Consider the following 10,197-nt stretch of genomic DNA (forward strand, 5'->3'; position numbering starts at 1 on the left):
AAAAAAAAGAATTTGCTCTCCCTGGGTGTTCAGTGTGTATACATTTCCTTTCATATACATGTATATATATTATATGTTTATGGTAAATTGGCATTTTTAGTTTCATAGTCTTTAGATCTAAATTGGAAATGCATTTGTATATTTAAATTTTTAAATTTGTTTTAACCAAACTCTATAGTATCTTCACTCTGGAGTTAGTATGCACACAAATACCTAACCTTTCCAATCTAGGCCCTAGTTAGTGCCAAAATAATTGAGAAGTGTTTACAGATGTTTTGACTGTTTTGCTATGATTTTTCATTTATTAGTATCAGAACTGGATATATTTAGCTGTTGCTCTCTGCTAAATAAACTGAGACCTAGGTGTGCTTACCATTATTTTCTGTGAAAACCAGCTGATCCATGTTACAAATGACTGTAAAACAGCTATGGAAACGACACCTCTGTGAATAGGATTCCTTGTGTGGTGGGCATCGCTGGAGAGCAGTGACTGTACTCATTAAAGAGAAAGTGCGAGAGCGGCAGTACAGACTAAGGCAGAGGTGGCTGAGGAGATTGTTCCAGTCAGCCATGTAGAATTCCCGCCCCTGGTGTTCTGTGACCCCAACAGAGGGAGCCAGCACTCACTGTGCACCTCCCACACAGCCTACACCATGCAAGGCATTTAGATAGTGCCTTAAACTCACTCCGTCAACACTTCGAGAGCCCCACCAGCTTCCCCTTTGGGGTTTTAGGTGTTTAGGGTATTCAGTGAATACAGTTGAAGTGTTTTTCTATTACATTAGAACCAGCTTCAACCTAAAAAACAAAAACAAAAACATAGCTCTTAGCCATATGTAGAAAGCTGGTCATCCATGTGAGTTCTGGGTGAAGTGTGGCGGGAAAGCTGGGTCTCTAAAGTAGACATTATTTTAAAAAGATGCCTGTATGTCCAAGATCTCTGAAACAACGGAGTGCTCTGAATATACAGAATGACAGCTGAAGAGCCCAAACCTGAAATTTCCTTCCTTATATAGATAGTCCGAGCTTTACTTGATCTCTCTTCCTCTATAAAAATGTAAGGATAAAGATGATATATATTTGACGAATTCATGATTGTGTTACTAGCTTACTATGTTTGCAGCACTGTTCTGGGTCTTGCGTAATCAGAAGTGACCTTACATTCTTAAGAGGGAGATACACAATATGCATAGAAGCATGTAAACAAAAAGAGTACAGATGATACCAATGCCATGAGAGGTATGACAGAGAGGACATGACCTGGCCCTTACCTAGTGAATACTTGTCTCCATAATTGTTAGCTGCTGCTGCTACTATTGTGGGTGCTGAATGCCCTGTAGGAGTAAGAAGGTCCCTTGATTAAATCTGGTGAAGACCTTCTGATACCAGAGGGCACGCGAAGTGAAGGCCTGTGCTTTCTTTTTTTTCTTTTGAGACAGAATCTCACTCTTGTTGCCCAGGCTGGAGTGCAAATGGCGCGATCTTGGCTCACTGCAAACTCCATCTCCCCAGTTTGAGCGATTCTCCTGCCTCAGCCTCCCGAGTAGCTGGGATTATAGGCACCCGCCACCATGCCCGGCTAATTTTTGTATTTTTAGTAGAGACGAGGTTTCACCCTGTTGGCCAGGCTGGTCTCAAACTCCTGACCTCGGGCAATCCTCCTGCCCCCGCTTCCCAAAGTGCTGGGATTACAGCCGGGCCTGTGCTTTCTGATACAATATCATCCCCCCCTCTCTGCCTCACCATCTCCCGTGGGCATGATCAGTTAACAATTGCTGGAAAAATCAACTTTACCTGAACATTTTTAGGAAGCTATTTGGGATGTCCAGTGTTTTTCTTCCTCTTGAAAAACACTAAAGCAGGTCTACATTTATTAGGGGGAGTGATGATCATCGTCTGTCTCTTCTACCACTTTGCTCTGAAGGAACTTAAGAGCCCACAAGCATTTTCCTTGAAAAGGTCATGATTTCCAAGGAAATCAGAGCTCATTTAAAGTTTCTAGATACGAAAACCCCAGGTTCTTGCCCTTCTCCTTCTACTTCTTGGTGCCACTGGGTAGGGGATTAAACAGGAGATGACCTTCTTCCTCTCTGGTTTCTCCCCACCACTGTATCATACCAGGAAGGTGAACGAGGGTCATGCTGACTCTCCTAACTCCCATCCCTCTGCCACGCCTCCCCTCCACCACTGCACTGGCATGGTTACCTGTGAAGCAACTGCCAAAGACAACATGGGCAGCCTTTGTGTCTGGGTAGCCCAGTTCACAGTGGCAGTTAATGGAAGTTCCTGTTCAGACGCCCTCCAGCTCCCCAGAGGGCATGGGCATCTCCTCTTATGTAAAGGGAAAATCTTAGGAAATTTTTAATTTTTCCTTTAATCAGTCAGCAAAGTCATAAGAGGCTTTGTAAGTATTCACTAGAAGTGGAAAGCAGGCCGGGCACGGTGGCTCATGCCTGTAATGCCAGCATTTTGGGAGGCCGAGGCAGGCGGATCACCTGAGGTCAGGAGTTTCAGATCAGCCTGGCAAACATGGTGAAACCCTGTCTCTACTAAAAACGCAAAAATTAGCCAGGTGTGGTGGTACGCCTGTAATCCCAGCTACTTGGGAGGCTGGGACAGAATTGCTTGAACCCAGGAGGCGAAGGTTGCAGTGAGCCAAGGTGGTGCCACTGCACTCCAGCCTGGGCGGCAGAGTGAGAGTCCATCTCAAAAAAAAAAAAAAAAGAAGTGGAAAGCAAAATTTCTAGTGAACATGCCATAGAAATTTATAGCAGACCTACTGTGTGTCAAGTTTTGTTCTGAACAGGTGGAGAGGAGGGCACAGAAATGAATAGGCAATGAACAGGAGCCTGGAACTCCTGGTGAATGGAGGTGTGCAGGAGAGACAGGCAAATGAGTGAGCATACTGTAAATCAGGGCCAGAGAGTGCCTCTGAATGGGGACCCGCCGGGGTGGAAACCGATTTTCTTGTCTTGAAGTCTTCCTTGAGGGAAAGGATGAGTTTCACTGCAGTGAGGAAGAGGTAAGGAGGGCTTTTCTCCGTGGGGGTAGCATCTGCCTTCTGGAGTCAGTCTAAGGGAGGTGTGGGGAAGGGGCCGGCCTCACGGGCCTGCAGCCTATGCTACCACACCAGGCTTGCTCTCAGAAGGGCCCCACACTTGGTTTAATTCTCTGCTGTTACTGTCTTGAAATTCTTACTAAGTTTTGAACTAAGGGTGGCTCCACAAATTATTTTCATTTTGCACCAGGCCCTGCAAATCATGCAGCTGGTCCTGCCTACGGAGATGGGACTATAAAAGTAGATTTGGCTGGATTGTGAAGAGCTTTGCCCGTCAAGCTTGGGAACATCTGACTTTATTCCATTAGCAGTAGGGAGCCATGGAAAGTATGCTGACAGGGTTGGGAGAAGGGGCACTGGAGGCTGTGAGACCAGGGAGGCCGGCAGTCCACCGAGGGAGGCTGATAACACCATGCTGGGACAGACACCGACAGCTACAGGTCACACACCTGGTGGAGAGACGCCGGCTCTAGGTACTGGGAAGGAGGCCGAGAGGACCGTTGCAAGTGACTGAGGCTTCTAGCTGAGCTGCAGATCCCGCACATCAAGAATGCAGGAGAAAGAAGTCTGTCAGCCAGTGGCAGCGAGGCAGATGTTTTGCAGGAGTGGGGCGAGGCTCTTTCCAGAAAGACCCGGAAATCTCTGGTGAGACAGCTTGTAGAAACATGCACTGCAGCTGCTCAGCTGCAGCAAATGACCTGCAGATCAAGGTTTTTGTCAGTATAGAGAGCTTCACTAGAACAAATATTCATCCAAAAATAAACTTCCCGTTCTTCCTGTTTTTATAACTTGCCTATTTCCTCTGAGTTTGAGGCTGGGCTCTAGTTCCATGGGTTATTAATCTTCAGAGGATCAAGACCTCTATAGAAGTATTTCCTGTACATGTTTATCTACCCAGCCCTAAATTATATTCTCCAAATGATAAGAGAACTTTTCCATACTGGTGTGTCAGACTCCTCCTTAGAGAGATTTCGATTAGGCACCATAGCAAGTAAGGCTAAACCAGAAAGCCTTATCCCAGAATATAGGGAACCCACTATTGGTGGAGAATGGCCTTTGGTGGGTTTTGATGGACACTCAGCCTCCCTCCTTCAGGTGAAAGGTAGCTTCTTTCTGGCCAGAATGCTAAGGATATAAAGTATTAGCTGTAGCAGGCCCTATTTGAGGATATTTTTAATTCCCTGTTGAATACCACAGGGGATATTAGCTAAAGAAATTCTGCTCCTTTGAAGAGCTCAAAATACCCCTCATTGGACCATCACTTGTTCTTACAGCATCTTGCAACTAGAAACAGGGCCCCTGCCCTCATAGACAAGGGAACGAGAGTGAACTTGGTGCTCATGACAGCACAGAGAAAGAGGGAAACCCTCTGTTGAAGCTTGGGCCGAGTTCAGACCTGATAGACAAGTATAGTTAAGCAGGCGTGGGTGCTTTACTCATCGGTCCGGTCCACCTGCCTCTGGAGCCCTTCCTTGCTCTCCTACTTTTTGTGCTTACAAACCCCAAGCTAGCATGCTGGTGGTATTTTTAAAACGTAAGCCTTCTTGTATGACTCTTGCAGAGAGGCGGTAGTGACCGGGCTGCGTGGGTGGCGGCTTGTGCCGCAGCGGAACTTGGAGGAAGGCCAGCTGCCTTTTACTAAGGCCTTCCGAGGTGGGGCTGGGATGCCACATTTTTCAAACACACCACCGCAAGGCAGCACCCCTCCACCTTGGAGATCCAGGTGACTCCACTGAGAATTGCCGCACCACACCGTAGCTTCTAGACCCACACTGTCAAGTATGTAGTCCTCGCCACCTGGGCTGCTGAACCTCGAAATGAGGCCAGTACGAGCTGACATGTGCCAAAAGTGCATTACATTGGATTTTGAAGCCTTATTGCAAAAAAAAAAAGAATGTAAAATATATCATTAATGATTATTTTATTTTGGTTACTGTGGAAACAAAAATATTTTAGATATCTTGGTTTGTGTCGACTATGTTATAATTAATGACACCTGCTTTTTAATTACTCTTTAAATGTAACTAGTAGAAAATTTTACATTTTGTATGTGACTCAAGTTCCATTTCTGTAGGCAGTACCGCTAGTCTGTGCTATGAGTTCAGCTGCCAGTTGTGGCTTTGAAACCAGTACATTCCCAGAGGTTCCTCTCCTTAGTGACCTGGCTGAGGGGGTGACCCAAACCTAACCGTAGACTGCCTAGGGCGGTGGGTGGGGACAGCCTGCTTCCAGGCAAAAAGTTAATAATTTAATAAGCAGCAGCAAGAATTTCTAAAAATCCTTTCCAAAACACCCCTTCTGGCTTTTTTTTTTTTCTTCTTCTTCTTCTTAGCCTTCTTCCTGGACCAGCCTTCTTCCTGGAAATCTTTTTTTAAGTGCAGAACTCTTCCCTTCTGTCCCACATGGGACCCGTGGGGGTGATGGTGTCCAGAGGGGCTATTGTTTTATTTTATTTTCTTGTTTAAATTGTTCTTTTGCCCATAAGTCAGGCTGCTCCGATAGCTGCCTTTTAACCCTTCCTCTGCAGGACCATCTCAGAAACCACCCAGCAAAGACTGGGAAGCTACCCTTTCAGACCGGTTCCCCTCCCTTCTCCCTTTGGAGTGGTTACTCAAGCGCAGACATATATTGGGAAAACACAAGGTGGATGTGAAACCAAGGAAACTCCGGCTTTGAGAAGTACAGAAGTGCAGACCCACAACCGACCTCCTAATGTCAAGCTGGCATTTTAGGAAAAGGTGTGTGTGGCGGGGGGAATTCCACTGGTGTCTGAAAGCCCCCAAGTAATTCCCTGTTGCAAGGAGGACTCTCATGTTGACTTCCGAGGTCCAGGCAGATACCTGTTGAATTGCACAGTTCCCATTTGCTAGAGGATATTACACAGTGAGATCTCTCTGCTCAGGCACCCGTGCTGAGGGCTTCTGTCATCAGCCAGTGGAGCAGCCCTGCATCGAGGCACCTCCATGCTTTTACCACATTTTGCCCACCCTGCTGTCTGTCATGTACTGAACCTTTGCTGGAATAATTGCCATACGTGTCAACATGTATTAAGTGCTTGTTGAATGAAGGTACTATGCAAAGTGCCTTTTGCCATGTGCAGCTAACTGGCATAACAAACCCCAAGATGCCCCAGAGGAGATACTCTTGCTTTCCTGTTTTGCAGATAGAGAAACTGCAGGTTAGAAAGATGAAATAAGTTGACCAAGCTAGAAATTGGTGGGCAGGGAACACAACTTGGGCCATGCTGCTTTAGAGCTGCCGAGTGTTTAACTGTTAAGGTGTCATTCTGCACTGCCTATACCAGCCCATGTATGTTACTGTTCCATTCTGTATGAGCATTTGTCTACTATCAAGACATCTGCTGGTGCAGGCTGGGACACAGCATCAAAGGAGGGTTAAATTCTGGGCTGCCAAACCAGCTGAGTTAAGAGTTGAGGAGCACTGTGCGCCTCTGAGCTTTCCTGGACTAACTTGGTGAGGTCTAGAAATGAGCAAAGGGGTAAGAAAGAGCCGTGTCTGTCTGGAATCAGGCTGCCTATTTGGTTTGACCTCTCAATGGCTTCATAGGTTGGGCTACTCCTTCTCTGGGCAACAGTTTCCCCAGCTCTAAAATGGAGATCCTAAAAGCGCCTACCTCAGAGAACTGCAATGAGAATTAAAGAGGACACATAAAGGCAAAGTGTACTTGGCACGTCAATGTCATTAATATCATTAAAGCCATTTAATGCTCTTTGATGGAGCATAATCCTATATAAAATAGAAGATATAATCATGTGGCTTGAATTTTTTGTTGTTTTAAGGCAAATACATCAGAGTATGTACCTTTGCATCTGAACACATAGGTTTATATCTGAATGTTGTATCTTTCAAAGCCATGACCTCACCTCAGGAGACTCGTCTCTCAACTTGATCTCACAGCCGTTTGCTGGAAACATTTTCAGAAGCCTTTGTGGAACTCTTTTCAGAAGAAAAAAAGAGAAAGTGGGGGCCATACTTGGCACTAGTAAGTATTTATCTTGTGAAGGTAGATTTCTAAGTTTATTAGAGCTAAGTTTGGTAAATAAGTCCAGAACAAGCTTTGATCCACTGAAGTTTAAAAAATGGTGCTTAATTAATAGTAAGGATGGAATTTTTTTTTAATGGCTGGCTCATTCATGATTGGCTAGCCTTGAAGGCAGTTCCAGAAGAAAGGTTCCAGGTAGCTTTTGACTTCTGATACTGTCTCTGGAACACCAGTAGAGTCTCCTGGGGCAAAAGCTTCAATGACAGAGGTTTGGGGGTGAGTACGCAGCCTTGACTAAGATCTATAAGGTTGAGTCTGGAGAGTAAAAATTTATCTTGTTTACACCTACAGTATTAAATGACACTGGCATCTGAGTTGACCTTGTCGTTGGGGCTTGCATAGCTACGAATGGGACCAGTAACAGAGAAGGTTCTCTGCATCCAAGGAGTAGAGTCCAAAACCTGACTTTTGACCTAGGTTGACTTGCTCACTAGGTCTCTTTATACCTTATATACAGAATTCAAACCTGGATATGTGAGTGCAGGTCAAGGGAAGGACCCTGAGGTTGGTATTGAGTCCTTGCTGAGGCAAGGACTTTAGAGTTGGGTGTGTAAGAAGCACTCAGCCTCCTTGTACAGTGCCACGGACAGAGCAGCCAGGGTAGCTGGAAAGCAACACCCAGCTGGGGTGGGTGGAGGAAGAATGCATGTCCCCATGGAACACGATAAAGCAAAGTTCAAGGCTCATGATGACTAATAGGTTCACTAGGGGGATGTGTGACCAAGCAACCTTTGTATTATTTCCTACAGGTGGAAATGAGAGGTGCCATGTTCGTTCTAACCTAAAGTATCTCTTAGAGGACATTGCTATGGAAAAAGTGTAGTGCCTTGGAGTTTGGCTGGGTCAGATTCCAGCCCTGCTCTCTGTTGCGGAGTTGCCTCAAGCATAGTAACTAAGGTTTCATGAGCCTCATTACGCTCATCTGTAAAATGGAAACATGATTACACTTCACGGTTGTCATAGGAGGGAGGGTCATAGGAGTTACATAGATGAGGGGCCTCGACAGTTGCAAGTGTTCCACCTCTCCCAGGCTCTGAGAATGACACCAGAATCTGTCTTTTTGCCACAAGAAAGTAGGCAGAGGCTCATTGTTGCTCATCAGAATATGCCACCTGCCACAGGAAAATAGCCCCAGTCTCTTTGTGAGGAGAGGCTTGCAGTCCTAAGAGAATTCTACTTCCTCTTTGCTTGAATAAGACCAGCTGTTAGGGCCCCAATACTCAGCAGCTATGACAAATTTCACTGTTTAAGACCCCTTGGCCTCTTAAAACAGGAGTTTTTCTGTAGCTAACATAAGCTGCTCTCAGCAAGATGCACATTAGCACTTAATGCTCAGGTGGGTGAGGGGGAGCAGTCAATGGAACACTTGGTATCCACTGCAATCCTGATACTGATAACGAGTCACTTCTCATCTGGCTTTAAAGTAGGTCCAGCTTCTGGTTTTAACCTGTTTGCCAAGTCCCTGGTTTTTACTATAGCTCTCGTGTCATCCTTGATTGCACCGGTAATTTAGGGATGTTCAGCCTGGACGCCAGACTTGGAGGCCCTAGAGAGACAGAAAATCAGGCCAGGGGGGTCCCAGGAAAGGCTCGAGCAGAGAGTATCCAGCTGTCCCTGTCCTTTCTCACTCACTCACCCTTGCTATCTTCCTGAACTAGTATGTTGGGTTCTCAAAGTACTAATTCTCAAACGTCACTGTACGTTAGAATTACTGGGGAACTTTTTAAAATCCAGAAATTCAGGCTATACCCCAAACAATTAAATTAGGCACCAATTAAAACAACAAAAATAAACCTCCCGGGTGATTCCAGTGTACAGCCACATTTGAGGACCAGTGTGTTAGCTGATGGAATGTAAAATCGAGTGCAGTTACTTACTGGGTTAACTTTTGTGCAGTCACCAACTCTATCATCTGAGGATCATACAGGACAGAAGTGTCACCCCTGTGGGGCCACACTGCCTGTTCTGGTGACTAGTGAGGTCTCAGTGGCATATAGCCATTATAACAGCCCTTTTTCCTTTTTACTATGAAACATTCACAAAGATAGAATAGTATATGCCCCCACCCCATGTAGTCATCACCCAGCTGTCATTCATGTCTCCTCCGCCCCACCGCACACACTTTTTCTCGTATGGAGAGGGTGGACTGCAGTATTTTAAAGCAAATCCCTGGCATATAATTTCATCTATAAATACTTCAGTATGTATTTCTGAGAGAGAAGGACTTTAAAACAAGAACCACAATACCGTGATGACACCTAAGAAAATTAACAGTAGTTCTTTAATCTCATCTAATACCAAATCCATGTTCTGTTTTCTCCAATTTGTCTGAAAAATACCTTTATACATTGGGTTTTTTCCAATTAAAGCCCAAACAAGTGTTACTCATTTTTAGTAGTTTGACTTTAACCCCAGGGTAATTAAACTGTCATTGTGTACACACACAGGTAATGATGCATATGCACTTCTGAAAAGAGGTGTAAATGGAATTTGGCTCAGCTGATGTTTACTGGATGGGCTTTCTCCTCCTTCTTTCCTTAGCCCTTCTGGTGGGATATGGACATGTTACAGAGGAAATACTAATTGAAGCCCCAGCCACAACCACTTCTGTGCTCTGCTTCTGCCTAAAGGCATGTTCCCTTTGGTAAACTTAGAATAGAACCTTCAGGATGCGTGTGGAAAGAGAGTATGAGTCAGCTCCATGGACAGAATTTCCTGCCCCTTTGCTAGAGGCTGTGTCTGAGAAGTGCTGGGACTGCCTCCTGGGTTCCTCTCTGGTCTCTGCTGAGGACTGCTGCTTTGACAGTTACCTAGGGAGTTGCCCAGGACTTGTGTTCTGATGGAAGGACCAGGCAACACCCACACAGCCCTGCTTTCCTTGGTGTGCAGGTGGCTCTGTGCAGCCTTACCTCCAGCTGGGCATCTGGGTTCAGGTCAGACGATGACCAGGAAAGGAGGGGGTGACTTTCTGCCCTCTGAGGTAACACCTGCCACCTCATCAGTCAATGCTTTGCCACAGTGTTCCCCCTCTATGGGATCGAACGCTGTTAGAATTTCTTAGAGTCAGACGCTGCAG

General features: G+C 45.6%; 1 protein-coding gene across 3 annotated transcripts in view; it reads left to right on the top strand.

The window, feature by feature from the left end:
* The window catches only part of SPRED2 (sprouty-related, EVH1 domain containing 2), a 126,547-nt gene that overhangs the window by 47,258 nt on the left and 69,092 nt on the right, over positions 1-10,197 (top strand). The window contains exon 1 of one of the 3 annotated variants that reach the window (XM_011945292.1): positions 9,950-10,081. The exons of the other annotated variants lie outside the window; for them this stretch is intronic. The gene's annotated coding sequence lies outside the window, so the exon portion shown is untranslated. Of the gene's footprint in view, positions 1-9,949; positions 10,082-10,197 lie in introns of those variants that run through there. 3 annotated transcript variants of the gene reach the window in all.

Source organism: Colobus angolensis, unplaced genomic scaffold (assembly GCF_000951035.1).
Source record: "Colobus angolensis palliatus isolate OR3802 unplaced genomic scaffold, Cang.pa_1.0 Scaffold24, whole genome shotgun sequence".
Lineage (NCBI taxonomy): Eukaryota > Metazoa > Chordata > Mammalia > Primates > Cercopithecidae > Colobus > Colobus angolensis.